The sequence below is a fragment of the Eschrichtius robustus genome, chromosome 15 (assembly GCF_028021215.1).
Source record: "Eschrichtius robustus isolate mEscRob2 chromosome 15, mEscRob2.pri, whole genome shotgun sequence".
Classification (NCBI taxonomy): Eukaryota; Metazoa; Chordata; class Mammalia; order Artiodactyla; family Eschrichtiidae; genus Eschrichtius; species Eschrichtius robustus.
Genome location: NC_090838.1, coordinates 28,222,878 through 28,232,923, shown reverse-complemented (window position 1 = coordinate 28,232,923; position 10,046 = coordinate 28,222,878). Strand labels below are relative to the sequence as shown.

Here is a 10,046-nt window from a genome sequence, read left to right as displayed (position 1 = left end):
GTGTACCCCTGTGTTACATTCAGTTAATTATTCTACACTTATTTTTCCAGTTGATGTATTGTTGAGCAAATAAGCCAACAAGATGGAAAAACTGCTTTTACCTATTGTATTTGAACAAGAATGAATGCCGCTAGCAATCATTATCCTTTGACCTAAAGTGAGTCTATGGCCTCTGGCCTGAGGAGATACAAATTTGTGTTACCTCTAAAATGTGGTTTGCCCATGCTTAATTCTATTAAACCCAGTATCAATACAGTCTATCAAACTCACTAAAAAATGTCAAAATATGAATCACCATTGTCTTTTCTACTATCATTTTCCTACTTTTCCTATGCCACTTTGATTTACCAACGTTTGGCTTGATATTTTAAAATGCAACCAAGATAAATTTTGTTGGTAGCAATGATAATCAATACCAGATTAAACAGCCTAAAAATTAAAAATGGAGAAACGTTGAGATTTGTTGAAGTCCACTGTGAAAGCATTGCTGAAGCTTTCTTTTTTTTTCATTTAGAGTTTTATGCATATGAGTAACCTTAATTTCCAAGTTCACATGACAATAAGCAAAAGTGACATACAGTGAAGCCAAACAGTTCATTTATAACTTAGCTTTTTTTGTTGTTTTGTTTTGTTTTTGTTTGTTTGTTTTTCTCCAAAGATCAGTTCCTTAAAAATGGATGCTCCTGGGATATGAATAAAGAAAATATGTCTGAAAGGTGAGGATTTCAAACAGTAGATTTCTTCCTCCTTCAAACTGCTGACCCCACGATGGTAGGCATCGCACCTTCTGCCTCCTGCTCGGCCTCTGTTCCTGGAGGCGAGCACATCCGGGCCTTTCCCTTGGAGAAGCTGCTGGTCAGGCCCATCTCCTCCTCCCCCTGCACTAGTGCTTCAGTGGGAATCAGATTGGACGGCGTGCCCAGGTTCTGGAGGGACAGAAACTCTGACGTATCCATGGCACGTAACGTTTCTGTCTGAGGGTCTGAAGGAGTCACTGCTTGTCTGCTTTGCTCACAGGAAGAGGATGCGGTGGAGGAGGACGACAGGGGGATCGGGGGCGGGAAAAAAGTCTGCGGTGGTAGCTTCAGGCTGGGCTCATCGGGAGGCTGGGCGCTCAGCGCTGGAGCGGGAGGGGACGGACAGCCCTTCCTCCTGCTGGCCGCCCTCTCCTTGGCGGAGTCCCGGCACACACACTGACACTGACAGGCCTCCTCTTGTTTGATGATGATCACGGGAACGCCGAGGCCAATCTGCTGTACAGCGCTCCCTGTGCTACTGGCTACTGGTACTGCAGTGGTAAAAAACACCTCAACTTGAGATGCTTGCTGAATTTGTTCTTGGGTGTGTGGTGAGCTGGTGGCACCATTTAGTATCCACTGTAAGTTCCGTTCTCCCATGACGAGGCTGGGCTGCAGGAGAGCCGTGCTGGGAGTCGGGGTGATGGTTATAGTGGGATTACTAGTTAGGACGGAGTTGGCATCCAGGGGCGGAGTCTGGGCCATGGCCGGCAGGGGCTCAGTAGTACCCTGTGGTTGAGGCGGTGCTGCCATGGCTGACGCCACTGCCGCTGCCGACGCCAAAGCCCCCGTGACAACAGAAAGTCCCGGTACGATGGGCTGCGGTGCCTGCGGGTGCGGAAGAAACTCTTGATGATTAGCAGCAAGCTGTGTGCTGTGGGGAACAGGCACTTCTGGAGGTTGTAAGAGAGCAGGGGGGTTGCCAAATGCAGCTTGTTGGGAACCAGTTCCTAGGGAGGGAGCAGGCAGAGGAGCAGACGGTGCTGAGGCTGGTAGTAGAGGCTGGGGTGGCTCAGAGATGCCAGGCTGTCTGTTGAGGATCTTCCTGAGTTGCTGGATCATCTGACTTCTGGAACGCTGGTTCAAAAATGATGGCTGGTGAAAGTGTGCTGAAAGTGTTCTGGCCTGTACTGGAATTTTCTTGAAATTCGGAATCTGTGGACCGAAGGCTTAAATTCCTCAAAGTGAGTGATTTGTATCCTCGGATCCATTGTGATTTAGAAGTGCACTGTATGAATTTCCTTTGTTATCGTGACCTTTCGTGTGACTTTTGAGACTGTACTGAGTGCTGAATGTTTTCTCACAGCCATTACTGGGGCAGAAAAAGGGTCTTTCACCAGTATGTGTACGGACGTGAGTTTTAAGGTGGTGGCTTGCTGCAAATGCTTTTCCACAGCCATCATGATCACACCGAAATGGCTTTTCTCCTGTATGGGTTCGAATGTGCTTCCTCAGATCACTGAGCGTGGTGAAGCACTTGCCGCAGCCTTCAGATTCACAGTTAAACGTCTTCCCTGTGTGAAGCCTCTGATGTGCTTTCAGCCTGTACAGCGTGTTGAACGCCTTCCCACAGCCCTGAACTTCACACTCAAATGACTTCTCCTTCGTGTGCACCGCACGTGGATCCTGAGGCTGTAGGAGGTGAGGAAGGCCTTGCCGCAGCCCTCCTGATTACAGACAAAGGTGTACTCGCCCCGGTGGGTCTTCTGGTGGGTGCGCAGGTTGCCTGCTGTGCTGTAGGTGCGGGGACGGCCCTCAAAGGTGCACTGGTACCGCTTTACTTCTTTACGTTTCGTTTCTGGACATTCTGACTGCAGTGTGAGGGTTGCACCTTCGATATTTCTTGGCATGGGCGTGGAACCAGGGTTTATTGTTAAATGAATCTGATCTGGTGAGATAATGTGTTGCACATAACCCTGGGACATTGCTTCCTGATCTATTAGATGAAAGCCCTCTTCACCCCCTACTAGAAAAGGCAAGTGTTCTCTGCACTGTCCGTCGTCATCTTCGTCTTCCAAAGTGCCAGGATCCTGCTCGATAAGAACAGTTGTCCTATCATAAACAGTTCCAGATGAGGAAGGCACCAGTCCGTTCTTATCCACAAACCTGAGCATCTTGTCATCGGGGGTCAGCTCATCTTCCTCTACCTCAAAGTAGCTGATGCTGTCGTCTGGACTGTGTTCCCCCATGGTTCAGTCGTGCTCAGCCCAATTGTGAGAAATGGAAAGGTAGTGACCTGTCTCCGCGGCTCCCGGCAACGGCGGCGGCGGCAGCAGCTTCTCCCCTCCCCAGCGGCACCAAAGCTTTCTTTTTTTAAGTGCATTTTATTTCAAATGGCTTACATTACTTACCATACAGTAGATAGGCAATTAGTCTAAAGGAATCTCTTTTCTAATTTCATTTCCTTCAAGAGGACTTTTCTCCACCATTTCACCTTCTTGACTTTCCTGTGCTTGTATTGATGGGGTAGTCTATTTCCATTACCTTTGCAATCTTTTTTCATTCCCCTTAGAACTGAATTTAATTTAGTCTGCCATTCTAGACATGAAGTGTTGGTCCAACTGAGTTATTTAAACTCAAAAAGGTACAGGATTTTTATTACTCCAATTCAAGCTTTATATGTGACAAGTTTGTCAAAGATGGAAGCCCAAGATTATTTTTAAAAGAGGAAATGATTCTCTTGTGTTTGTGACTTTGGATAATGCATATAGCAGAACTGATTACCACCCTTACCCCTGATGCCTATGATCTCCCAGACCATCTAGCAGCTGTTAATCTATTGAAATTTACCATACATTTTTCCTTTCATCTTAACCTTACATTAAATATTTCCTGCAATGTAGATATCTGAGCCACTTAAAAACAAATAGTTTATTAAAAATTACATAGGTTATTTTAGCACAGAGAGCACATTTTTTACCACCACATCTGTTACTAACATGATTCACTATCTAAGCAATGTGTGTATCTGTATGGTAAGGATGTGAGACTATGATTACAACCAAGCAATATAGGAGGTTATTTTCCTTATGTCATATGAGAAATTATAGGAGTCTAGACTAAATAAGGGGCAGAGGAAATGTAGAAAACACACATGATTAAAGAGACCAAAGCTGTAGAGATTGACAAGATTTGATGACCTATTAGAAGGGGCAAAGTAGAGGATAGTGCTGTTAAGGAAACAAATACAAATTTGCCTTCGGTGACTAAATCTAGTCATCATGTCACTTTAAAAACTAAACACATTGAAGGGGCTAGATTTGTTATTATATTCTGTTTGATTGGTTGATTTAATTATTTCCATTCTGCATATATGAGACATGAAAGTGGAGATATCTGGTAGGCTGTTGGAGATATAGATCTGGATTACAAAAGAGATAGGACTACTATTCATTAGCAAACACGTAGTAGTCGAAGAGCGGACAGGGTTGTTTGGGAAGTTGTGGATGCCAAAGAGCACAGGGCTAAGGACAAAAGTTAAAAAAAAATAACCCAGAAACTAAACAATAACTAGAAAAGTTAAGAAAGTAAGGAAAATGGTGCCACAAAATCTGATGGAGGGGGAAAATAAAATAAGGTCTAGAAAAGAGAAATTGAATGGATTAAAGATTTAGTTAATAAGACCTCTATGTGTAAATTGACAGAAGTATGATGACTTAACCTGCCTGAGGAAGTGGGCATGAATTGGGGTTGCTTATAAGGGTCACATGTTACTTGTAAACATGTATAATCTACCTGGACAGTGTTTTCAATCTTTAGAGATGATAACCAGAAGTGAATGTATTATATATTATAAGAAAAGTGTTTAAGATTATATATATGTATGTGTTATACATAATAACATACTATGTATAACTATATATATATATATATATATATATATATATATATATATATATATATATACATGTACATATAATCTCCAGAAACTTCAGAATTTCTATATAGAGGAAGCTTATAGGTAGCATTCCAGTTGAAACACAAGGCTAAGGAACATTTCTTGAGGTTGTATTTCCACAAGCACTTGGTATTTGCTTGGAGATTGTGTTTCATTAGGGGTGACTGTGTGGAGGGTTGGCTGATGAAAATTGCGGTGATGGACTTAAGCTACTTGACTGCCCAGATCTTGATATCACGTTAGATCTGTGGAATCACATGTAGGTTACCCCTTGAGTTCTCTGTTGGTAACTTTGGGTGGGCTTTAATGAGGATGGCATGATGATCAGTTCTGGGTATTATACCTGTCCATTCCAAGTATAACAACCCATTTAGATGAAGTCTTCCCTAGAAGGTGAATATTAGATCTGATAGTCTTTTGAAATATCTTGCAATGCTGTTAATCAATACTTTTTGTAATCAATACTCCAATGTAATTATGATTTTTTTAAAAAGTGAAACAGTGGGCAAAGGAGTGGGCAAATGTTTTAAAATAGTGCAGGTTGGATCTCTGGGGATTTTAAAGAACCATGTGTTTGTTGAAAAAAAAGTGTTGCTCAAGCTTAAAAAAAAGTTGAAATTGAAACCAAGCATATTCATTTAAAAAGTTTATTCTAGTCCTACTCCAGACTCTTTCAGAACAATGTTATTTATTCTATTCAATCCCCATATCTTAACATAGTTGACAATGTTGGAGGTATTTCAAAGTTGACATTGCTGGTATAATTTCTGTGAAGGTTTTAATGTCTAATTGAAACATGAGAATCTCTAGAAACAGAAAAGCCATTCTTTCTTATCTTTCAAAAAAGTGTTTATATCTGCAAATGACCTCTCAAAAGAAACTTCCACAAATGTTACCTTTTTTATGGGTAAAAAGAGGAAAATTACTTCATCCAAGTGTAAGTAATATGAATAAGAAAATTCTCATTACAGAAATTTGCCAGGGCCCTTTTATTTAGCTCAATAGCATTCAATTGGCTACAGTGATAAAATTCAAAGTTAGCAGTAGTGGAATATTCTTCCATTTAACATCAAGCCAATACTGAAGAAAATTGCTGCCATATTTTCTAAGTTATTAACCTTTACAGTGAGATATATTTCTATGCACAGAGAAGAATTTTCTCCTCTATTTTAATGTGAACTTAAGTTAGAGATACTAATCAAATAAATAAATTGAAATCGAGCCATACACAGCTGTTTTCTTTTGTCCTTTCTACATTTGCCTTTACGTTACATATTGGAAAAATGTAGGAAATGTTTGAAACTCTTATTGATTACAATAATGCCATTTTGTTATGCCAATAAAAGTGACTGTATGAGTTAAAGCACATGCCTTTTTCTTAAAAGTGTGCGATAGACTCCTATTGACATTAAAACCCCTCAAAAATCATTATCTATGTCTGAATTACTTCATTCAAACTCCTTATTCCTTCACTGTGGTTCTAGCCAACTTCCTGACGGAAAGTAATCAAAAATGCCTTTATCCATTCATTTCCCTTCTGCCTTAGTGGATTTTCCATAGTACTGCATGCCCAGGTTACCCAACTTTCCTCTTTTCATATTCCCATGAGTTGATCTTCCATAAATGGTTCCACAGTTTAACCTCCCCCCAAAACCTTGTTCAGATTTATCAATGTATACTTCTTGAAGTACTTGAGTACTTCTTTCTTCTAACCCTGTTTAGATACATCACTCTTGCAGCTAAACTCTATGAGCTCTCTCATTTATGCACTTATCCAGCCTAAAACCTCCCTTTGTAAATAACTTATTCCAGACTTTATTTTGATAGTCCTTTATCCTATTCACATTTATCAGCCCCCTGCCCCACATAGTAAAACACATGAGTTTAGAGTAGAACAGCTAGAGTATAAAATTTAGTTCTGAGTGTGTGACTTGATTCTCTGAAATTCAGTTTTTGCATCGGCATTATAGGAACAACAATATTTGTTACAGAGTATTGTGCGAATAGTAAATAACATAAATAATGTAAGACACTTTGCTAAATGCCTAACACTTTGAAAGAATTGAATAGGTGTTAACCATTCTTATTCTCAATAATTTTATTATTCTGCTGTTTTTGAACATCTCTAGGAGATGTAAAATAAACTGAGACACAGTGAAATAGTCATGGGATTTGAAATTAAACAGATCTGTGTTAGTAATCTGACTTAAAACTTATTAGCTGTGTGACTTTAAGTGTCTTACCCTCTTTAAGCTTTATAGTGATGATTCAATAACATGATTTGTATATAACAGCTGACATAAAATTTGTCCTGATTAAGTGTCTATTGAATGTGTAAATGAGTGATGTACACTGTAGTGTTGACCTTTACAGTTTCAAAAATATTTTCACTGAACCATCCAGCAAAGGTTTATTTATCACATTTGGACAGTAAACTGTACTAGGCATGGGGAATAATTTCAAATAGGCCTGGTAAGGACCATTATCTATTTGTGTGGTACATAATAAAGCACTGCCTGCCCTTAGATTGGTTAATAATTCTTTGGAAACAGTAGCAGGTATCTCTTTCTACTCAAGCCTAAACTATAATTCACATACATCTGGTATGTCTGGAAAACTGATGAGTCAGGCCTTCCCCTAATCAATTTCTATAACTTTCCCCCTATAATTCTTTCAAGCCACCTGAGACAATTAATAGGTGTGGCCATAAGAGAAAAAATGTCTAGAGAAAGGTATTAGGAGAATGTATTCAGGGTTAGCAGCAAAAATGCATGCAAGGTAGACTCTGAAATAAGTTCCAGGGGAACAGTGCCATTGGAGGTAAGTGGGCTGGTTGGAAAGCATCCATGGTTCCAGGCTGAGTAGCAGAGAACAGCACTGGATGAAGCTTTCCAGCCTCAGCTTGGAGGTAGCAAATCTGGATTACGTAAGACGTGATTATGACAAACTCAATCATATAATCTAGAATTTTTCCCCCATTGCAAGGTTGAATGTTAGTGAAAAGAAAACATTATTTAGTATTTACATATTAGTCACTCAACCACAACAGTCAAAACAATAATAGTTCATTTTAATATTTACCAGATTAAAAGTGCATTTCCAAAACCAAGTTCTCATTACTTACTGACTTCTCAACGGCTAGTATGTAAATGAATTTTATAAAGTCAATAGAATATGCATTACAACCATATAAACATTAATTGCATTAATAAATTTCCTATGTGACTTTAAGTATATGATCCCTCCAAAAGTTTTCACTATTTTCCAAAATCATGTAGTGATATAATTACCCGTAAATAAAAAGTGATGCAACATATTTGAATGTACAAGGTGTTACCTTGAAATTAGCTTATAAAAGTTAATGGTCAATAAAACTTGTTTTCAGCTCATAAAATGTGTTTATTTAACTTTCTCTTGAAATATCTGACAATTAGCAGCATGCTATTATTGTATTGGAATAAAATCCAATTAAATCACAAAGTTACATTCCTTCTTTCAGAAATTTTCAGAGAAATAAGAAATAGCTCTTGAATAGAGGTCATATCTAGATATTTATTGTAGAATTATGGTGAGAATATAATGGTGGAGAAGAATTAATTGGAAAAACAAGTTGAAACACTGTAATGTTATTTCTAAAAACAAATATGATGATTGACACATGCCCATGAACTTTTCGAATGAAAGTAGATGGAGATCTCTTGCCACCTGACATTAAAACTCCAACAGCAAATGTCTATGGCTGTATCCCAAACTGAGTAATTATATTTGGTCCATAGCATAAGCATTTGATGATTTTATGTTTCTCAGTATGTCCTGCTTTTACAATTTCACCAAGGACAGCATTAAAAAAAATCCAAACACTAATATTAAAATGGCAAAATCAGGGAAAGTCAGAAAAAAGGCAACCAAATAAAACTGAAACAAGGCTAGATATATCTAGAGAGAGAGAGAGAGACAGAGAGATGTTGCCATACATAAATAAATAAGCCTCCACCTTGAATGACTTTGAATGCTATGTAAAAACGGTCTACACATATTTAAGAGAAAAATTCCCCTAGTATGAGCTTCAGGCTCAGTGATTGTTATGCATTATATGCTAAAATGTAGTGAAAAGAAGAGGAAAAATATCTGCAGCTATGAAGAGTGATGGGCAGGCCTATGGCCAGTAGTTATCTTCTCTCTTTTCATAAAATCTTCCAGTTGAACTTGGTGGAACAAAAAAACCCGTGTCCAGGTTATCCTGGGATCTCTTTGGTTCCCTAAGTTTGGTATTGGCTAGTAGGTATGAAGCTTAATAACTCCCAAAGTCCTTTTAGATATCTTGCTCATTCAGCATTAAAAGAAAGTGTGGCCAAATTGTTTTTAATTGCTCAATCAAGTGTGGCATGCTTGCTTGTTTTAATGTACAATGCTGAAAAAACAGTAGAATGAAGAGTTAAGATTAAGAAACATGATTCAGAAAAGTAAACCTCAAAAGGAGAATACCAGCTAAACTGAAGAAGTAATCCATGATCTTCAAGTCTTGGATACACACTCAAAAGAAAATGGCCAACAGTTGCTATTTGGCATAAGCTCCTAAAGCTGGTACAGCATGGTCTACCAATCCTGTGATCCTAGCTATACCGAGCTAGGTTGTGGGCAGGTGTATAAGCTGGGAATCACAATCTGCAAGTTGGACACAAATTGCTAAAGAGCAAATTCTTGCCTGATAGAGGAGCTATGAACAGAGCAACAGCCTGTTAATACTCTCTTTTGGAATGCTCAGTGAGCAAGGAAAAGATAGACCCCTGGGCCCCATTGTATTATTCTAAGTGCATTACACATTCTGGAATAACTAGGAGAGAAGGATGTAATTTGTGAGATGACTCCCCTTTGCCCTTATTCTTGTGGGTCCTTGCAGTAAACCTCCTTTGGAGAAGATAATCTGTGTAACCCTAGAAACATCAAAGTATTTGATCTCTTATGAGAGACAAGCACAGAAATATGAGCACCCAGATTTAGAAACTGTTGTAGTGTGACAGGCCATTGCCAAATCAGGCTGAATTTATAGCAAAGTTTCGAAGTGAGAGAGTAGAAATGACATATATATACTACCAAATGTAAAATAGATAGCTAGTGGGAAGCAGCCGCATAGCACAGGGAGATCAGCTCGGTGCTTTGTGACCCCCTAGAGGGGTGGGATAGGGAGGTTGGGAGGGAGGCGCAAAAGGGAGGGGATATGGGGACATATGTATACATATAGTTGATTCACTTCGTTTTACAGCAGAAACTAATACAACATTGTAAAGCAATTATACTCCAATAAAGATGTAAAAAAAATAAATAAAGCAAAGTTTTAAAAAATAAAAAGT

General features: G+C 39.0%; 1 pseudogene; it reads right to left on the bottom strand.

Annotated features, from left to right (window-relative positions):
* Positions 1-749: 749 nt before the first annotated feature.
* On the bottom strand, positions 750-3,089 carry LOC137777348 (metal regulatory transcription factor 1 pseudogene; annotated as a pseudogene).
* Between the last annotated feature and the right edge of the window lie 6,957 nt (positions 3,090-10,046).